This window comes from Aythya ferina (genome assembly GCF_964211825.1).
Source record: "Aythya ferina genome assembly, chromosome: 5".
Taxonomy (NCBI): domain Eukaryota; kingdom Metazoa; phylum Chordata; class Aves; order Anseriformes; family Anatidae; genus Aythya; species Aythya ferina.
The window spans coordinates 8730352-8748779 of record NC_140301.1 but is presented as its reverse complement, the minus strand read 5'-3'; the positions used below and the strand labels follow the sequence as shown (position 1 = coordinate 8748779).

Below are 18428 nucleotides of genomic sequence, written 5' to 3'. Positions count from 1 at the left end.
AATCAATGGTAGATTTACTTTCTCTCCCTAGATGTATGAATAACAAGCAGAGTAAGATGTCTCTCTTAAATCTTATGTTCTTTTTTTTTTTTTTCCTAAGCAGAACTTGCATCAGAATGAAAGTAAGAAAAATAAAATAAAAAATAATAATAAATAATAATAATAATAAAAAAAAAAAAAAAACACCGATAAAGGATTTGGCCTTATTTTTAGATTAGACATTTCTTTTTTGGTCTTTTCTAGCTGTATTTTGTTGGCTGTGTGAAGGATTTCTTCAAAAAATTGTTAAGGGATGAATACATTTTAAGGTACTTCATGCCCTTTATCTCAGTGCCTAAGTATTTAGGCCTAATGAAAAATGATGGTGAATATTGTACTGTTTCTAAGCCTGGGATGTTTTATGTAACATAGCTCACAACAGGCTATTGAAGTTTGCAAGAGAAGATGATCTGATGTGTTAAAATGAAACATCAAATATTACAACTATAAACAAGAATATTTTGGAAAGAAAAGAGCACTACTGAAAGTAGTAAGGAGTATGTTTCAGCATAAGAAGGTGCCAAGTTTGTAGTGCTGCTTTATGTGTAGCACAAAGGTGAACTATTTGTATTCTCAATGTTCCTGTATGTTTAACTTGAATTTGGTATTTCGCCAGTTATTTTTACTTGTTTTACATTTCAAATTGAACAGAGATGAAGGAAAGAAAATTATACTTGAAATCATCATATGTGGGACTTAAGATTCCTTCTTTTCTTAGATAATTGAAAATTCTGTCTGAAAGCAGTACTGGGTTGTATTTTACTAGTAGTAACTCCACGAGTGAGATGAAGTCATGTTTCTGTTATGTAGGTCCTGCGAGTGCCTGGATTCTGTCCTGACCATAACCCTGGTGATCCAGGAATGTACGGAATTCCGAGTAGACCTACCCAGAGAGAAATTTTGCAGTAGATAGTATAAGGTTCTGCATTTCCTCTTGAACTAGCCCGCTTCTTCAGCGCTTGTTTTATAGCGTAGAGGAACAAGTTCATGCTTTGAAAGAACTGAGATAATAACAGTTTAAGGGATATTTTATTGTTGTTGTAGGTGTTGTTTTTAAGAGTGGAAAGTAGCACATAAGTAGTATGTTCCTCTCACAGGTGTAGAGCATTTAGACTGTACCACTAATACCTGAAAAAGTAAAATAGCTAGTGTGTTCATCCGAGTTACTACCACATCACTAATTCTGTTCTATACATAGAACAGAACTTTCTAGAACTTTCATAGAACTTTCTACCACTACATTCAAACTTTAAAAGGCAAAAGAGTTTCAGGTTTTGTGGAATCATTTTCAGAGTTCTTGCAGCATGTCACTATGAATGAAAGCTACCTTTGTAACTACAGTGTTCAAATTTAAAGCTATATAAGGAGGACTGTGACTTAGAATTTTTTAAACATCTAGAAATATTTTTCTGGTTATGAAAGGTCATAGTTTTTGCCCCTGCTAGCTTTTCAAAAAATATTTTTTTCCATTGCTTTATGTAACTCGCTCTGTGTGTGAGAGGGAGAATCAGGCTGTTAGTAAAGTATTTTCCTTATACAAAGCACTTGAAGTTGTTGTTATGTTTTACCGAGTCTCACAATTCAGCTGCTGTTATTAAAATTTTAAAAAATCATCTATAAACTTACGTCTGTATATATGTTTCCCTATTCTAAATAAATACAATATAATGAAAATCTAGGATGTTACATTCTAAATAATGTTTCTCCATTCTAAAAAAAAAAATAAATTAAATAAAAAAAAAATTCAGAGTTCACTGGAAATACTTTTAGTTTGTATTTCCTTTTCATGGTGCCATTTAAGATTATTAGGGTTAGCCAGTCCTTTTTCTGGAGTTCATGATATTTCATTTGTAATGTGAATCCAAGCCAATTTCCTGTATTCTGTTTGTGCTAGTAGACCATGGTGACGTTCAAAATTTGAAAGTCTGCTTGCTATAAAAGGGGGGAAAAGGACGCAGTCAAGTATACTTTTACTTCAGTGTGTAACGCACCAGAGAACGCACCAGAGGCAATACATTAAGACTTTGGCGGGGAGGAGGGTGACGATTCAAAATTATGGAAAAAAGTGTTAGAATGGGCGCCTGACTGAAACTTTGTCCTTGAGAACCCACTATATTAAACAGATGGTGAATTGATATTTTAGAGGCATATCTTTAGTGGAGAAAAATAAAAACAACATAGGGCCAACTTCTATGCTTAGTTGTAACTTGTTGACCTTTGGGTATATTTCATTAGGACAAATCTCCTCTATTTCAAGAGTCCACGGATTCTACTGGGGGAAGTCCCCTCCCTTGACCATTTTATCAAGGCAGCTGAGCCTCTGTTAATCGTTCTACTGGCAAAACCACAGGGCAGTACATATTGAAAAAGGATGCTGTCCAAATAAGGGTCTTGAAAACCATATTAATTATTTACACATTAGGGTTTGTTTTCTTGTTTGTCTGTTGGTTTCAAACAAAGGGAGAGGGGAGAAGTTAGAGTCCAATATTTCCAAAAATATATTTTTCTTCAGCTATTTAAATGGGAAGTTGACATTTCAGCTAATAAACTAGATGTGCTTTGGTGTGATACTGTGGTTATATCTCACATATGCATGCTATCAGAGAACTATGTGTATAGTTTAGATCCCTAAGCATTATTCACCTTGCCAATTCTTGTGTAATTCTCAGAATAGTTATGGATATTTCTCTGAAAACCCAATATAGCCCAGTATTCATTTCTGGTTGAAAGTCAAGTAGTATGTACAGCATTACAAGAAAAGGAATTCAAAGTGAATCAGGAAACCGATTTGTGTTGCTGGATAAATCTGCTTGTAAAGTCATGCAATTTTGTAAATTAAATTCTGAATGCTACATGCAACTTTGCTTGCTTTTTTTCAAAAAAGGAAAAAACTCCTCATAAAAACTAGGAGGGGAGGGAAGAGAAAGGAGGAAAGAAAAACTTCTTAGATAAAACTAGGAAGGAAAGTCCTTGATTGGTTAAATGTATGGATCATCTGTCATATAGTTTGTAATGTGAATTAGAATAGTTTACCATTCTGCAGTTTGGAGAAAAGATAAGAGGAAGAGAAGAAAGAGGGATATGCAAATATGCAAATTGATACACCAAATAAAATGATGAGTTTGTAAATCATTCTATAGCTAGTGGAAGAAATTATATTTGTAGAACCCATTAAAGGATGTGATTGAGACCAAAAATGTAAAGGGATTAGGCAAATTTATGGGCTATGTATAGTGAATTACCTATTAAGTGTGATGGTCCGGACAGAATTTCCAAGTTCTGCAAGTCTCTAAGCATCTCAGCGCGTAACACAGAGGCTATTATTGTATGTGCACTCTGATCTTCAGCTTCTTCAGGAAAGCATTGATGACTACTATTTTTGGATTAAGCAGACCTAGACTTGGTAAATTTGTTCATATGTTCTTACAAGATGATGATATAATATTCCAAATATCTGTTCTGTTGCATCTGGAAAAAGTTAACATGCTTCAGAGACTACTATACCTGATTTGAAAAAAACGGAATTGGATGCAGAAAAAGATATAGCAGAATGTATCTATTTTAGTATTATTTTCTAACATATTTACCATTTCTTTACAATGTTTTTCCCTTCCACTTGTGAAGAAAAAAAAAAAAAGTGTTACTTGGTATTTCTGAGTGTTTGCAATTATTTAGGTAAAATGGTACATCAGCGTAAAGTGAATAAACAGTGTTAGTCTTACTATTTCCATTCACACTATTCAGGTTTATTTCATTCGAGATGTCTATGATTTGTTGTTACCACTTGAATGTTTTATTTCTTCAGGGGAAACATAGTTCTAGAGCAAGAAGCCTCCAGAGCCTGCAAGCAGGAGGCGGAAATAAGTGGGCTGATATTGAGAAAAGCACTGTTGATTGACACGATATATTGGTTTAGAGTATATTAACTTATCTCACATTTTAGAGAGTCAAAATTAGCTCAGGGACATGTTTAGAATCCTAACACCCGAGCAGATGGAAAGCTCCCTTCCTTCCTCCTCCCCTAAGATCACCTGGCAAAGAGTGAGCCAAAGCTATAAAGGTGTTTTAGAAAATTTTATTTCGTTCTGCAAATTATTTTTTTTACACTTCTCAGAATAGTTAGCAGCTTTCCATAAACCAGCATACATCTTCATAGTTTTTCTTGTTTCCTTATTGGAAAAAAAAAATAAATCAAGAGTAGAGTTTATTTTAATTACAGTACGTACAGTATGTCATGGTCTAGTGCGTCAAGCATTGCTATTTTGTCTCTGTGCTTAATTCCAACTTTAGACGGACATACATCATAAGTGTAAACACCTGCCTAGCTTCATTAAGGATGGTAAAAATATCCCATTGTGGGAGGATCATAAGCTGTGTTTTAGGCAGTTTGTGTGTGATCTCTGACAAGAACATACCGTGCTACATCTTTCTCACTATCTGTATTCTCCTTTGGATGAGAAATATGTGATTCTCTCTTTATCCCTGGCCCCAGCATGCGCACGCACATGCGTATGCACACACGGAATATTTCAGCAGTGCATGTAGTAACGTAAAATTTTGCAATAATCACAATTCTTATGGAAACAACTTACATTTAAAATAGAGATTAGCTTAAGGCTTTGATATTTATAGAGGTCATTTCCAATATTTGCGTTGCTGCTATATGTTTAAGAAATACAAATATATGTTTTTAAAAAGTGGCAGTTTTACTTTCATTAGAGAAAAGGTGCACTTAGTCATTAAAAAAATATATTAAAATTATTTATGGATGCAAACATGAAGAATTTACAGACAGTCCTATTTCCTTGTCATGTTTTTGTCTTTTCTTCAATCTTGTCCTCCCCTGCCCCTGACGAACTCTTCCCATCATAGCTCTAGAGCTCTACATTTACAGACAGATGAATTGGGATGGAAAAAAAAAGTCTCCTGACTCCTTTTGATTTCAAGAGACCATAAGCAAGCTTCATATATTGTAATACAGGGATTTATTTACTAATATGGCTTTCTTTAAGCCCAAAGTTTTCTCTCCTTAAAGTCAATATGAAAGAATTATGCCCTTGCTGATTTTACTATAATTAGAGTTAAATCAACAGTAAATGACCGTCTACAGTAGAATAATACCAATGCTTCTCTCTCAATAATATCAAAATGTGGAACTGTCAAAGTGTGAAAGTTCAAAATAATTTAAAAATAATTGTTCAAACAGAAATAAAATTGGATTCATTGCATGTTTTCAGTACTAATGAACATAAACCCATCTTGTCCTGAAACTCCTGTTTAAAGTTGCTCATCAGCCTTTGTGTGATCTTGGTCACGTAGGCCTTCATTTCTAGCCCACATTGCCTCCTACTCAGGACATTGTTCCTGCTGCTACAAAAGTCATAGCCCCTGCTGATTTCTATGGAACAACACTGAACATTTGAAATAGAATGGCGTGGATGCTTGTAAGAGGTGTATTGGCATAGCAGATGTGATAATTGGGATACACATCCTCTCAGCATCTCTCTTCCACTCGTTTCTTTCTAGATTGGCATTAGTGTCTTTCTGCAGTCTTGTCCATAAAGAGACCTCTTATTTTCATTTGTCCTCACAAAATTAGAAGTGCTGTAGTAGATATTTTCATTTCCCAAATGATACGGCCCATATAAATACCAAATCACTTTGAAATTCAGGCAGCTTGCGTTTTCTTTGAATGCTATGGAATATAATTTCAAAGACAGAAGTATTGTGTTTATCCACAGTATTAGCAGGCTAGTATGCAGCTCTTAGGATTTTGTGATTGGTTGTATCAGCTCCGGTGTCACGCGTGGACATGAAGACCAATGTCCTCTGCTCAGACAGTATGTTGATGTTGAGCTTTTGGAGGACAACAACCTCAGTCAGCAAAGAAGTTTTTCCCTTATTACATGTGACCTACTAGCACAGGAGTAACAGGCTTCTAAGGAGGGCAGTGCAGGGGCATGCACTCAGGCACATATTCATGCTTGAAGAGCTGGGGATTCAAGCTCTAATTGTCTTAGCTGTTGATGGTTGGACTTGATCTCGAAGGGCTTTTACAACCTAAATTTACAACTTGTGATATTTTTAGCATGAGGGTTCTTGGTACTCAACTGATTAAAAGACAGGTTTGGATAGTTTTTGTTTGTTTGTTTTTTACTGATTTTTATTTTGCTTTTAAGTGAAAATATAAAATAAATAAATAAATAAATGAAATACCCTTCATGTGAAAGCAGTTGTGCCCTAAGAAAGTAGTGATCTGCAAGATACTCTATTCCAGCAATGTACAGCTGGGATCACCTTTGCTCCTCTGCCATGTATGATGTTTCCTATCCAGAAAGCTGACACTTGTCCTTCCAACCTATGTTACTGATGCCTTAAAGCAGCGTAGTGGAAGTGCGTTTCTTACAGATATTTCATCTTTTTGGGAACACATGAACTATTCTGATTTATTCTCATAAAAATAACTTCCAAGCTATCAGTTTTTCTCCTGGATTATTCCTTGAATGCTAGTTACTATAATTTCTGATAACACCTACACCTCTAAACAGAAAGTGCTATTTAATCTCTGCTGCATTAATTTAAAAATGAACAAACAGAGTGGCTGACCATCAAAAACTGGTATATTTATCAAAGGAACATGCATCCCTATTTTCATTTTTAGAAAAAGTGGAGCAGCTAACTGAAATCTTTTGACTTGATTATCCTTCCAGGTATGTTTGCTTTTCATATACAGAGGTCTGTGAGAAAAGACAAAGCAGTTGTTCTCATGTATCTCTAGGGAATGAGCATAGACAATTTAGAGAACTTGTTAGTGCTTGTTAGTAACTGAATCTGCTAATAATGACTGTTCTAGTGTGTCTGTCATCAGGTATAAAAGATTGTATTTTTAGAGCTAAGATACTAGTTTCCTGGATCAAATTTGAGACTTGGTAAAAGGTGTTTGTTTGTTTGTTTTAGATAATTGTATTTCTTTAGGAGTACAAAATGTGGTAGGCCCACTGTCTCAAAAAATTTGAAAGAAAATCAGGTCTGAATGAAGGATGTCTCACACAGCATGGTGGCCCATTTGAAATAGACTACAGAAATACTAGAGGATTTGACTTAGCTGTTCTTTCAGTGAATAACAGATAGGTAGGATTTGACAGGGGAATTACATCAAGTGAATTACACCTAGAAAACTCCCTGTACTTTGAAGAACATGAAGACCTTCAGAAACCTTATCAAACATCTATAAATAACCAACAGCTATTTTATTTTCTTCTTCTGCCTCTTTTTCTTTTTTCCAGCATGTCAAAAGATAGCCCGAAGCTGGTACGAAGTAGTCACTTACAGTACATACCTAAGTTATTATGGAGAAGGAGTTGTTCTGTTACTCTGTTCTACTTTAATTGTGGTCCTACTTCGTTCTCTAGATCCTAGAGACAACTAATGCAGCAATGCAGTCCTCCACAGCTTGAGCCCCCTCAGTTCTTGTTGAAGCTAACAAGCACTGAGAGCACTTGGAGTTTTATAGGACCTGACTTTTGCTCATTTCAATGTTCATTGCTCAGCCTCTGTTCACTTTATAATGTGACTCATACTCTTAGGAGTATTCTTATAATTCCTTTTGATTTTCCCCCCACCTTTTCAGGTCATCATTTTAAACCTGGAAGATAAACTAACCTTGTCTTCAGTATCCAGTCAATAAATCTATAAAGTTAAAGAAATATAAAGGCAGCTCTAGGGATATATTCTAGTTTCTAGGTATCTCATCCTAATCTTTCCATGAGGGCTAAAAATGCTGAAGTCCTATCAAAATATGTTTTCTTTGATGCCTTCGTACACTGTTGAATGCCATCTGGGGGCAGGAAATATCCCGAAGACCTGAGAAATGGAGGTGGCTGTCATGTTTGATTTAGTTTGTGATTAGTGGATATGGGGAGTTAGAGTAGCAAAGAACACAATTTCAGACCACATAGCAGCCAGTTCTAAAACTCTCATGGTTTTTTTGGTTCTTGTTTTTAAAGATCTCTCTAAAAGGCAAAAGAAAAATGAGTTGATGATAAGGTGTTAAATGTGATTCAAATCCACCTTATTCTTTCTGCCTGATATTCAAGTTTTCCTTTGCTTTTGCCTCAAAGTATATTTTCAATGTAAGAACAGCATATGCAAAATAGCATTTTTAAATTTGCCAAATGAACCTACTGTATTATGGAGGTTTTTCTTTATGTGATATTTAGAGATAAATTAAACTAGGCAGGTATCTACTTACTTTTGTCTATGGACAAAAGAAGATCTGTAAGCGAAATGGCCTTTGCAACATACTGTGATCTCAAAGCTATTGGGAGTGATGTTAGATAGTGGAGGATCTCTGTTTGCTCTGGTGAATGTCCCTACTAGCATTTAGAAAAAAGATTTGAGAATAGATGATGGTTCTTGGTCTCTTACTGCTGAGTGAGATATTCTTCAACTCTGAACAGCATGTTATGCTTTAGGCTGTCTGTTGATGGCCTCCTCCTGTAAAATTTTATTTTTGATTATTCTTTTTCATTTTTGTTTTTCTTTGGTCTCATCCTGAACTAGATTAGCATTACAAAAATTGTTGCTATGTCTCTGAACTTGGATATCATTTCTGAGTTGATTGCCCTTATTTCTTATATCAGAAACCTGAAATAGAAGAGGTAACATTTCCTTTTTGTTCTTCCCCCCCCTCCCACTTTCCAGCTTTTTTTCATTTTTGTCCTCTCCTTTTTCTTTTCTTTGTAGCAAGGTGAGAAATTACTGCAGTCTTAGTTCATAGTTACCTGTTGTGACAGGATCAAACTTAAGTTGTTGTACAAATCATAATTAAATCATTTTCTGAATTTTATGATATGGCACCTACAAGGGAAGTGAAAATACTGTAGAGGCACAAGCTAGAATTAACTTCTTATTAATGTTAATGTAAGATGGAATTAATTATGTAAGATGAAATTAATGTCAGGCAAAGAATCCACAAAATGGACACTGAACTTGTAGACAGGAAATCATGGCATGTGGCACCAATACATTGCCTTGTACAAACACATATCCCAGAGGCCAAGTAGTGACTGCCAAGAAAGTTGGTGGAAGTAGGAATGCTGATATGCATATTTCTACAAGACCTAATATAAAATAGTGTTGTTTACACTTTATAAGTTCTGCTTCAGAATGCTTAATTTAGCACAAAGTAATTTAGGATTAGGATTAGCACAAAATGAAACTTTCAAAGGCAGAAGAAGTAAAGGAAGTAATCATACAAGAGAACCTGAAGAAGCAGTTAACTTGTCAACTCCAAGAGCCAGAATTTACAAGAGGGAAGAGAGTTAGACTTACTCAGGCACCTTTAGGTAACAAAATTAGGGTAAAAGCTGTGTGACATATTTGTGTTATATTGCTAAATATAAAGATTTATGTAAGTGATTAGATAATGAAAGATAGGCTCTTTCTCATGATAGCGTGCAACTGCTATTAACCTCATGTTCATGTGAGGCTCATGCTCACTGATGCGAGAAGGTTTTGTTTCTTTCTGATTCAATATCTAGACCTTGAATAAGATTTATTCTTTGTAAATTGGCTACCTGTAAGTCCTGAGATGTTAAGCAGAACTAAAAAATCAGTATTTAGAATCCTTAACGCTATTAAAGTTATACATAAAGTGTGTTTTTTTATGCATTGAATTCTTTAACCTTTTGCATTCTGCGGTTTAGTATTTTAAAGCCAGTCCTTTGAGACAACTGAGTTCTCTAAAGCAGCTTCCTTGAATTTTTGTTTTCCAACTCATTTAGAATTCAGCAATATAGATATCCACTGTAAGAATGCCATATTTTTTTTTTCCTTTTTTTTAGATTATGGTAAATTTTACTCATGTTAGACAAGTTTTGTTATTTTTTTATTCATTTAGTTATTGTTTTATTATTCTCTCTCTTTTAGAATCCAAAGGCAAGCATTTGAGGTATGCGGATGAAGAGGTAAGAACAATTTTATTTATATTTAATAATACTTTTTTTACTGATATTTTTATACATTTAAAAAATCAATTATGAATATTTTCTGTATATCAAATAATCTTGCAAAAAATGAACTTTGTAGTCATAAGAGTTCCTTCAGTGCCAAGAGGTAACCTAAGGAAGAGGGAAAACATTTCAGTGTAATTTATTCAGAGTCTGAAGAAAAACAACTTCTAATTATTATTACACTTAAAATTAGAGGATAATTCTGTTGTTCTGCCCAGTATCAGGTAATATGCTGTCTTTGGCAAACAAAAACAATGATTTTTACTCTTTACTTATGCTAATGTAGCTGAGATTTTTTTTTTTTTGTTGTTGTTCCCTGAAGCGTCCCTTGCTTTGAGAAATAATTTACATTGGTCATAAGAATTATAAATTGAAATCTTTCTTAGTTCTCTTCTTACAGTAGGATTAGATGAGACTTGGGGAATATTCAGATTTGTTCAGGGATGCAAATCAAGTGTACGCTTATTGCTCCAGAGCAGTCAGAATCCAATGTGTGATTGTCACCCACATCCAAGGTAGTCGGATGGAGGTGGAGTTAAAAACCTTTAGAAGTCTATTGTTTATTTGTGTGTGTGTGTATGCATGTGTGTGTGTATTATATTATATTATATTTATATATAAATATAAACTCTGGCTATAACCAAATTTGCTTATAGTGAATAGTCTGGTCTAAATCATTTTGGCAGAAGTTGAGGGGTCAGAATTCTTTGCAGGGGTAAAAATGAGATTATGAGGATAGGAGAATTGAAAATTCATAAGCTGTTGAAGACTCATGTTGTGGAATTGTCTTCCACATGGAAGTCATCAGATAAAGCCTAGGAGTCCAGTTCACTCAGTAAGTGTACTTATATATGACTTGCATATCTGTCTGACTTCTGTTTTGGATGTTGGATTTCTCAAAGCTTCAGCTGTCTTGCTAGTGAAGGAGTTTATAGATGGCTGGAAAAGGGATTTAGATACTTCTGAGTATCTAAATGGAACCATTAGGTTCTTGACAAGTCTGTGAAGTTGCTGCTAACCTACTAGGCAAGTATCTTCTAGAGAAGCCTGAGCTCTTTTCCGTCAACCTGTTAATACTGTTTGTGCATATGCATATGGCTCCTCATGTAGCTGATGTCTAAGCCTGGGTGTGATTCCCTGACTAATAATTCTTCTGACTATTTCCATCTCAATCCTCAGTCTGAAAGTGGAGATGGGCCACTTCTGCTGGCTGACCAGCTGTTTAATACAGTCACCTGGCATGTGAGGGTCTAGGGTATTTATTACTTTGCTACATAAATGCAAGTTTTTCCTTAATGTCTGAAAAATATAGCTCAGTATAACTCCTTGAGAAGTCCATATTTTATTTTAAAGCTTTATTTCATAGTGCTTTATCATACTAAGCAGAGGGCATTCTGGTCAGCACTTTTTTGCTCTCTATATGTGCTTTGATTACTATTTACAACAAATGAGAATGTTGGTTTTTAATGAAGTAAATGACATTTATTAACTACCCCATGACTAGTTCAAAATAAATCAGCTAAGTCTGAACAAAATAAAAATAATTAACCTACAGAGATGGTTGTCTTCTGTGAATCATCTAATGCCACCCACATCAGATTGGCGTTTCAGGAACCATTAGTAAGGATTTTTCCCTTTGTGACACGGCACAGTGATGGCAGATACGTCCAATTAGTGCTTTTCCCAGTAGACAAGGTATTGTAATTATTTTTAAGGAAGAGAAACGGTGGGACTCGTAAAGAATCATATGAAAGAACCTTCTTGACTTCCACTCTCTCCTAAACATGCTATACTGCATATACAGATATATAGACCATAAGTGTGATCTTTAAGAAAACCCTGAAGGAAAACATACATCTAAGATATACTTCAGATTATTTAATCAGGCTAAAAATAAGCTTCTATTTACAAATCTCTCTCTATATAAAACATTTTCATTGTTTAAAACAATTTTTAGAGGTACAAAGAACATATGTAACAGTGATTTAACAGTGACCATTAAAGTTCTTTGTTTAGAAGGATGCTTTTTAATGCTTTATTACACTAATGTATGGAGTAAATTTCCCTCCAAGAGAACAGATGTCCAGTGTTTATTATTGGTCACGGCAACATCCTTGATTCCTCCCTAAGTTCAGTATTAGGTGGGCAGTGTTCTGTTACCTCCTTATTCTTTTTCCAACTTGACTCAGCATTGCATTACAGTACACATCAATAATTCACTAGATCTTTAAGTGTTTCAGACAACAAATATTTCTTCTGCCTATAAGCAGCTTTAAACTTTGATATATTCCAGTCTGGATATTAGCTCAAATAGTCTTTTTGTTTGCATGTGTGGTTTTTGTTGTTGCTGTTGTTCTTTTTTGTTTGTTTGGTTTTTTTGCTTGGTTGGTTGTGGTGTTTTTTTCCTCTAGCACTTTTTCTCTAAATAAGCACAGTAAGTATTTGAGAAAGGAAAGTTAGAGGAACAGTCTTAAAATCCATAGATTCAGTGTTGGTTTACATTGATATGGTACTGGTCTGTTGTGATAGGCCAGTGTTTCTGGATCTGTGTGTTTCCTGGTTTGTTTCTAAGGCATGAAGTCTCTGGTCTTTGTAAATGCAGTGTTACAGCGAGTACCGCTGCTGTCTGGAGCTCCAGTGGTTGCACAGCTTACTTTTGAGGGGGAAGTAAGCATGTACAGAACATTTACCGTGCTATGATAATAGCATGGTAAATATAATAAGTGCTCTAACAATGAGTACAAGCAAGTGAAGGTAAAATGAGAAATGCTGGAAGTAGGCCAGGTAGGGTTTTAGCAGAACTTGCAGGAAAGTCCTGGCCCAACTGAGGCAAATAAAACCTTTTGCACTGACTTGTATAAAGTTTTACCTGCAAATGAAATACTTCCAAATACCTGGAGAAAACACAATTTGGTTCTAGCACAAATCTTACCGAAAGACTGGAGCGCATCAGACTTGAAACTTCACAGTGGACATGGTGAACAGCCTTCACCAAGACATGCTGCACAAGTCTGGCTTTGTATTAATGGCATGAATGATTCCTAACTTCCTATTCATACAGGAATGGTGCTTCAGTTGTCTGCAAAGGCAAGCCCTTTGATAGGCAATAGTTCATAACACTGGACAAGCGATTTTCCCATTGAAATGTTTTAGTCAATAGATAAAACCTAGCTATTCAGTACTGTAGCTGTACACAGAAATCATATAACATCAGAACTTTTTGTAGTTTGTTGTTAATGCATTGCACTAAAAATGAAGGAAAATACTGGAAGTTAAGAGTCACTCTGTGTTTGCAGTGCTGTAAGCATTGTACTTGGGTTTATCTAGGATAGAGTTAATTTTCTAGATTACCATTTTAGACTGCTAACTAAAACAGTGTTGATAACACCACAGTGGTTTAGATGTTGCTGAACAGCACCTGTACGGTATCAAGGCCTTCTCTGTTTCTCATCTGGCCCCCATGTTGTGTAAGCTGGGATTGGGTAACAGGATGGGAGGGGACGCAGCTGGGACAGCTGACCTAAACTGACTGAGGGATATTCCATGCTGCTTAATGTCATGGTTGACAATAAAACTGGGAGGTAGTTTTTCCCAAAGTAGCCACTTCTCAAGGACCAGCATCAGTCTGTTGGTGGGAGGTGGTGAGTGATGCCTTTGCATCACTTTTGCTGTTGTTGTTTTCCTTACTTTCCTTCTCTTATTAAAGTGTCTTAATTAACCTACCAATTTTATCCCTGCTATTGATCTACCATTTTCCTCCTCTGCTGGGTGTGTGTGTGGGGAAGAGGGGGTGGTGTTAGCAAGCACCTGGTGCATGCCTGATTGCTGGATCGGGCTATTCTATCACAAGCCTCAAGCTTGAAATTCACTCCAACTTCCATCTTACAGACTGGAATCCAGAAGTAGACCATTTAGAAGTTTTCTTGAAACTATTGAAAGCTAGGACTGAAAGAACTTTTCCATACTTGCACTTCCAATCAAAACCTGATTTATTTCAAGGTAAAGTGCAAATGATTAATTCTTAAGAGAAACTTGCATCCTGTATAAAACTTCAATAAAGTTTTATATTTTTTCTCTACTTCACACATACCATATCTACAGAAGAGTGAACACTGGCAGCTTAACCAGAAAAAAGAAATCATGATGCAGTCACTATGTCATTCTATACATCATATTTTGGCTTCAAGATGTTTTCCATCCTTCGTTCATTTTCAGATCTTAAAAATCCTCCCACACCTCAGAAATATATTTTAAGGTGATGCTGCACGATCAGGATTCATTTCCAGCATAAGAGAAAGGCGCAAGCAAATTCTGAAGTTTTGGCAACTGATACAGAGAGTCTTACTATGGTAGAAACTGCAGGCTGAAATCTAGTCAGATTCTTGGAAACGGGATACATTCAATATGTTTCAATCTTGTATGTTTTCCAGTAACAGGGAAAAGGATACTGTAACTGTTACTGTACAACCTAGTAGTATGGTTCAGAACTAGAAAATGCGGCTCTGATTCTATGTGATAAACTTATACCATCTCCATCAGAAGGTATGAGAAAGTAATTTTATTTTACACCTGTTTGAGAACGTGAGTAAAGAGGAAACTATGTTCAAATCAAACCAAGTCTCGTTCTGAGAGTTCTGAAAAGGTTTTGTAGAACAGACTGAGCCTGGAAAAAGATATCTGTAAACAAGGTACCTATTAGCTCTAATAAAAATTCCAGCTTGATCAGTGTATGTGCAAGGGATGCTCAGCGATGAAATCAATGAAATTATTAAATTAAATTAAATCTTGGTTCCCTATGGTGAGTTTGGGAAAAAGGACAGGAGAGGTATGATCTCTTCATTCCACATAGCCTGGCAGCAGAAAGCTTAGTCTTCAATGCTAAGTGTGCACTTAAAAGTTGAAAAGGTCTGAGTACTGGAGTGCAAGTCTATTGGCTTTGATAAATTTCTGTCTTGCACTTTACCTCCCCTATATATGAAAATAAGGTTGTCTTTATAAAGAAGTTAGGATGCCATGAAGTTAGAGCTCGCTGTAGGCGATTCCCAGGAGGAACAGGAAAAGGAAAGACATTTTTTTGCTGTACTGAAGTTGTAACTTCAATTTCAGCAGGTTCTACAGAGAGCAGTTCTGTATGACCTGAGGAGAGGCCTTTAACCATAAGGAAGCTCAGCTTTTGCCTTTACCTGCTGTTTTAGGCTCTCTGCAGACTAGAACAAGTGTCTCTGTATTCTATTCTCTCATTTTAAAAATACGCTTTGTATAATAGGAACCTGAAACCTTGAAAACATCTATTTCAATAGAGTAAGAATTTGAAGCATTTAAAAAATGTCCTTTAGTGAATCCTTTGCTATCAATTTGTAATGAAATTTAGGAGTACAGTAGCTTAGTTTAATTATGGATCAAGATAAATATGTGTTTTTTTTGTTTGTTTGTTTGTTGTTTTTGTTTGTTTGTTTGTTTTTAAGAAGAAAGTTAGAAATTAAGCAATTTTCATCTTATGTAGGCATTCAAACAGACATACTCCCTCACAGGAGCCGAGGAGATTCCTTACCCTTTCCCAGCACTCAGCTTGCACCTGAGGGAAAGCAGAGCAGTGTAGTCATTAGGGACAGCCGTCTGTGATTGTCTGTGTCAGAATCCCAAGCGTATTTCCTGTTAGACTGGTGTACAGCGTGTTGGAACAATTCAGGAGTGCTGGAGGTGCAGAAGTTTACCATGATCATACAGTAACAGTGAAAAAGAGAGAAAAAAGCTATGTTTTCTAATAAAAGAAAAATAATACTGATTTAAAAGTGCAGTGTCGAGATGGTGGAAGAATCGTGCATAGGTTATGAATACTTCAAAACAATGCACAAAAATTGGAAATTTAATCAACCCTAGCTAAATTTATTTGCTCTTATAGGGTGCATCATTAGCTCTCTAAAGCTACCTTCCAAATTTGTATATAACGTTACTCTTTTAACGGTTGGGTGTCATTATATGTAAGGTCATAAAAGTGCTATATGAAGTTCCAGAGTAACTTAGCAGGCTCTCTGGAAACTCTGTAGTTGCAAATTTAAAGAATTGCAAGTTACAAAAGTGCAGTTTATTAAAAGTTAATACTTAATTTGCTATAATTTAGTTAATTTATCCACAGAATTATTTTCTGATTAACTTTAAACCTTTAAATCTTGCTAATCTTAGGGACAGAAATATGAACACTTCTTTTTTTCTAGCAGCCGTAATACAGCTTTTTTTTTTCTTCAGTAGGATTTTTTAGAGAATTGTTTGAGACTGCGTGCAAAACCACCTCTCTACCAGTGTCTCCTAGAAATTAAACATGCATATTTTTGAAGGGCCTCATTCTAATTTTGCATAAAAATCATCGTAAATCACTTGTGATTCATTGAGCTTCATCACTGACCTGCACACGAGTCCCCTAGTGTACAGAGATAGCCATCTGTCCTTCTGAATAATTTGCACTCCTCCTCCCATCCCCTTTTATTCTCTTTCATTATTCTGTATGTCTCTAGAAATTCAGATAGTGTTTGTGTTAAAGAAATTAAGTAGTCTTCCTTACTGAGTGTACCATAGCTCAGAAAATGGTATCTTAATTTCCTGGTCTAGGCACAGCAATAGAATATCAAATCACTAGTTAAGAAAAAAATCTATACTGATAGATCATTGAATTATTTGTAGGTTTTGTTCATGAAAAGCAGGTTAAAGCACACCATAGTCCTATCTTGCTACACTGGAGAACAGCTCTTTGTGTTTCCTGCACAAGACTTTTTGTATGTGCAGAGAAGCAGCTATATGCAGGAAACAGGTCCTTCAAAATGACTTGTGTGAACTGTGCAGGAAAAAAAAATCAAAATCAAGGAACATAAAATCACTTTCACTGCCTTTAAGGTCTTTATAAACTTTTGCATACATGGGTTATTAAACTGATGTCAATAGGCGGTATAGCCTTGGGGTCATTCTAATTGACCAAGCACAGCTTTCATGTTAGAGATATTAGAATAAGAAGTTCATTAATGTTTGCCTTCAGAGGCTGTGTATGAGACACCATAGATGCTAATGTGGAAGCACAGGAAGGATGAACATTTTCACATATTTTTGTCTTTGGCTGGAATCTAACAGTCATGTTTCTTTTATGCACCAATATAACAACAGTTGCAATGAGTTCACTGGAACTGAATACTCATATGACTGTTACTAGTAGGATGAGAATTATGACCCATTACTTCTAAATCCTGAGAGTTTCTGAGATTTATTTAGATTTAATCATGTAAATCTTAGTGGATGGCAGTAATGCTCAGCCTCTGTTCAGTTTGGAAGTGATATTCAACATGCTGTGGAAGCTCTTCAACGGAAGATGAGGTTGCAGAACGCTTCACTGTCAAGCTATCATTTTACTGCAAAATCAGTGATGTTTCCATATGAATTAGGAGGAACAGAATAACAAACTTGTGTATATTATGCTGCCAGTTCTGCAGAAAATGTTCTGGAGGATGTATCGCAGTTCTATGGTGTTACTGTTTTGTTTGTTGTTGCTGGATGTTGTTTTCTTCTTCTTCTTCTTCTTCTTCTTCTTCTTCTTCTTCTTCTTCATATTTTTTTTTTTTTACCATGGTAAGAAACAGTATAAGTTCTCCTATTCAGAGGATATAAGAAAAGATCTCTCTTATAAATGCAGATAGGATTTCAGGTAGGCCACAGTCCTATGCAACTGGAAAGGGAGCTGTCTTTCCAGGCTGTCAGACAGCTGAGTCAAAGAGATTTCAATCGCAGCACTGGCTTCATTCTGTGAAAATAAAAGGGGTGAGGGAGGTGTGTGTTAACAAACCTTCTGACGTGCTTTTGCTTTGTCTCTCAGTTTCTGTGTGTACTAAGAATTTCTGTGAAACAGCTTAGATTTTGGAAAACTGTGAGCCATAACCCTTATTTGTCCTCCAGTCCTGCTTAGCACAAAAGGTTTTACTGCTCCTGTGTGTGAAGAGGAGAGCTTGTGTTTGCTCCTTAAAGTTGTTGACAAAGAATAGCAGAATAGATTGTAGGAGTTGAGAGTGTAGAATTGAATAAAACTGGAGCAAACCAGAACCCGAACCCAGAACAACCTTTTTTTTTTTTTTTTTTTTTTTTTTTTTTTTTTTTTTTTTTTTTTTTTTTTTTTTAAGAGAACGGTAAAGGTATAGGTTCCTGGGGGGAAAAAAGTGAAGCTTTAATGGGGCTTGGAACATTGGAACAAGGTCTCAGGCTTTCTTCTATAAGGAAAGACATGGAGCTATGAAAATAGAGGAGCAGAAGCTATTCAAAGAAGTTCTTGTAGTCAGAAACTCTCTAAACTCTATCTTTGGCTTCTGTTTGACGCTAGGGACAATGCTGTGTGTTCCTTCT

The 18428-nt window shown here is 35.7% G+C and overlaps 1 long non-coding RNA gene across 1 annotated transcript in view; it reads left to right on the top strand.

The window, feature by feature from the left end:
* Window positions 1-18428, top strand: part of LOC311437971 — a 116383-nt gene that overhangs the window by 38956 nt on the left and 58999 nt on the right. The window contains exon 2 of the long non-coding RNA XR_014693870.1: window positions 9970-10007. This is a non-coding gene — a long non-coding RNA (uncharacterized lncRNA). The remainder of the gene's footprint in view (window positions 1-9969; window positions 10008-18428) is intronic.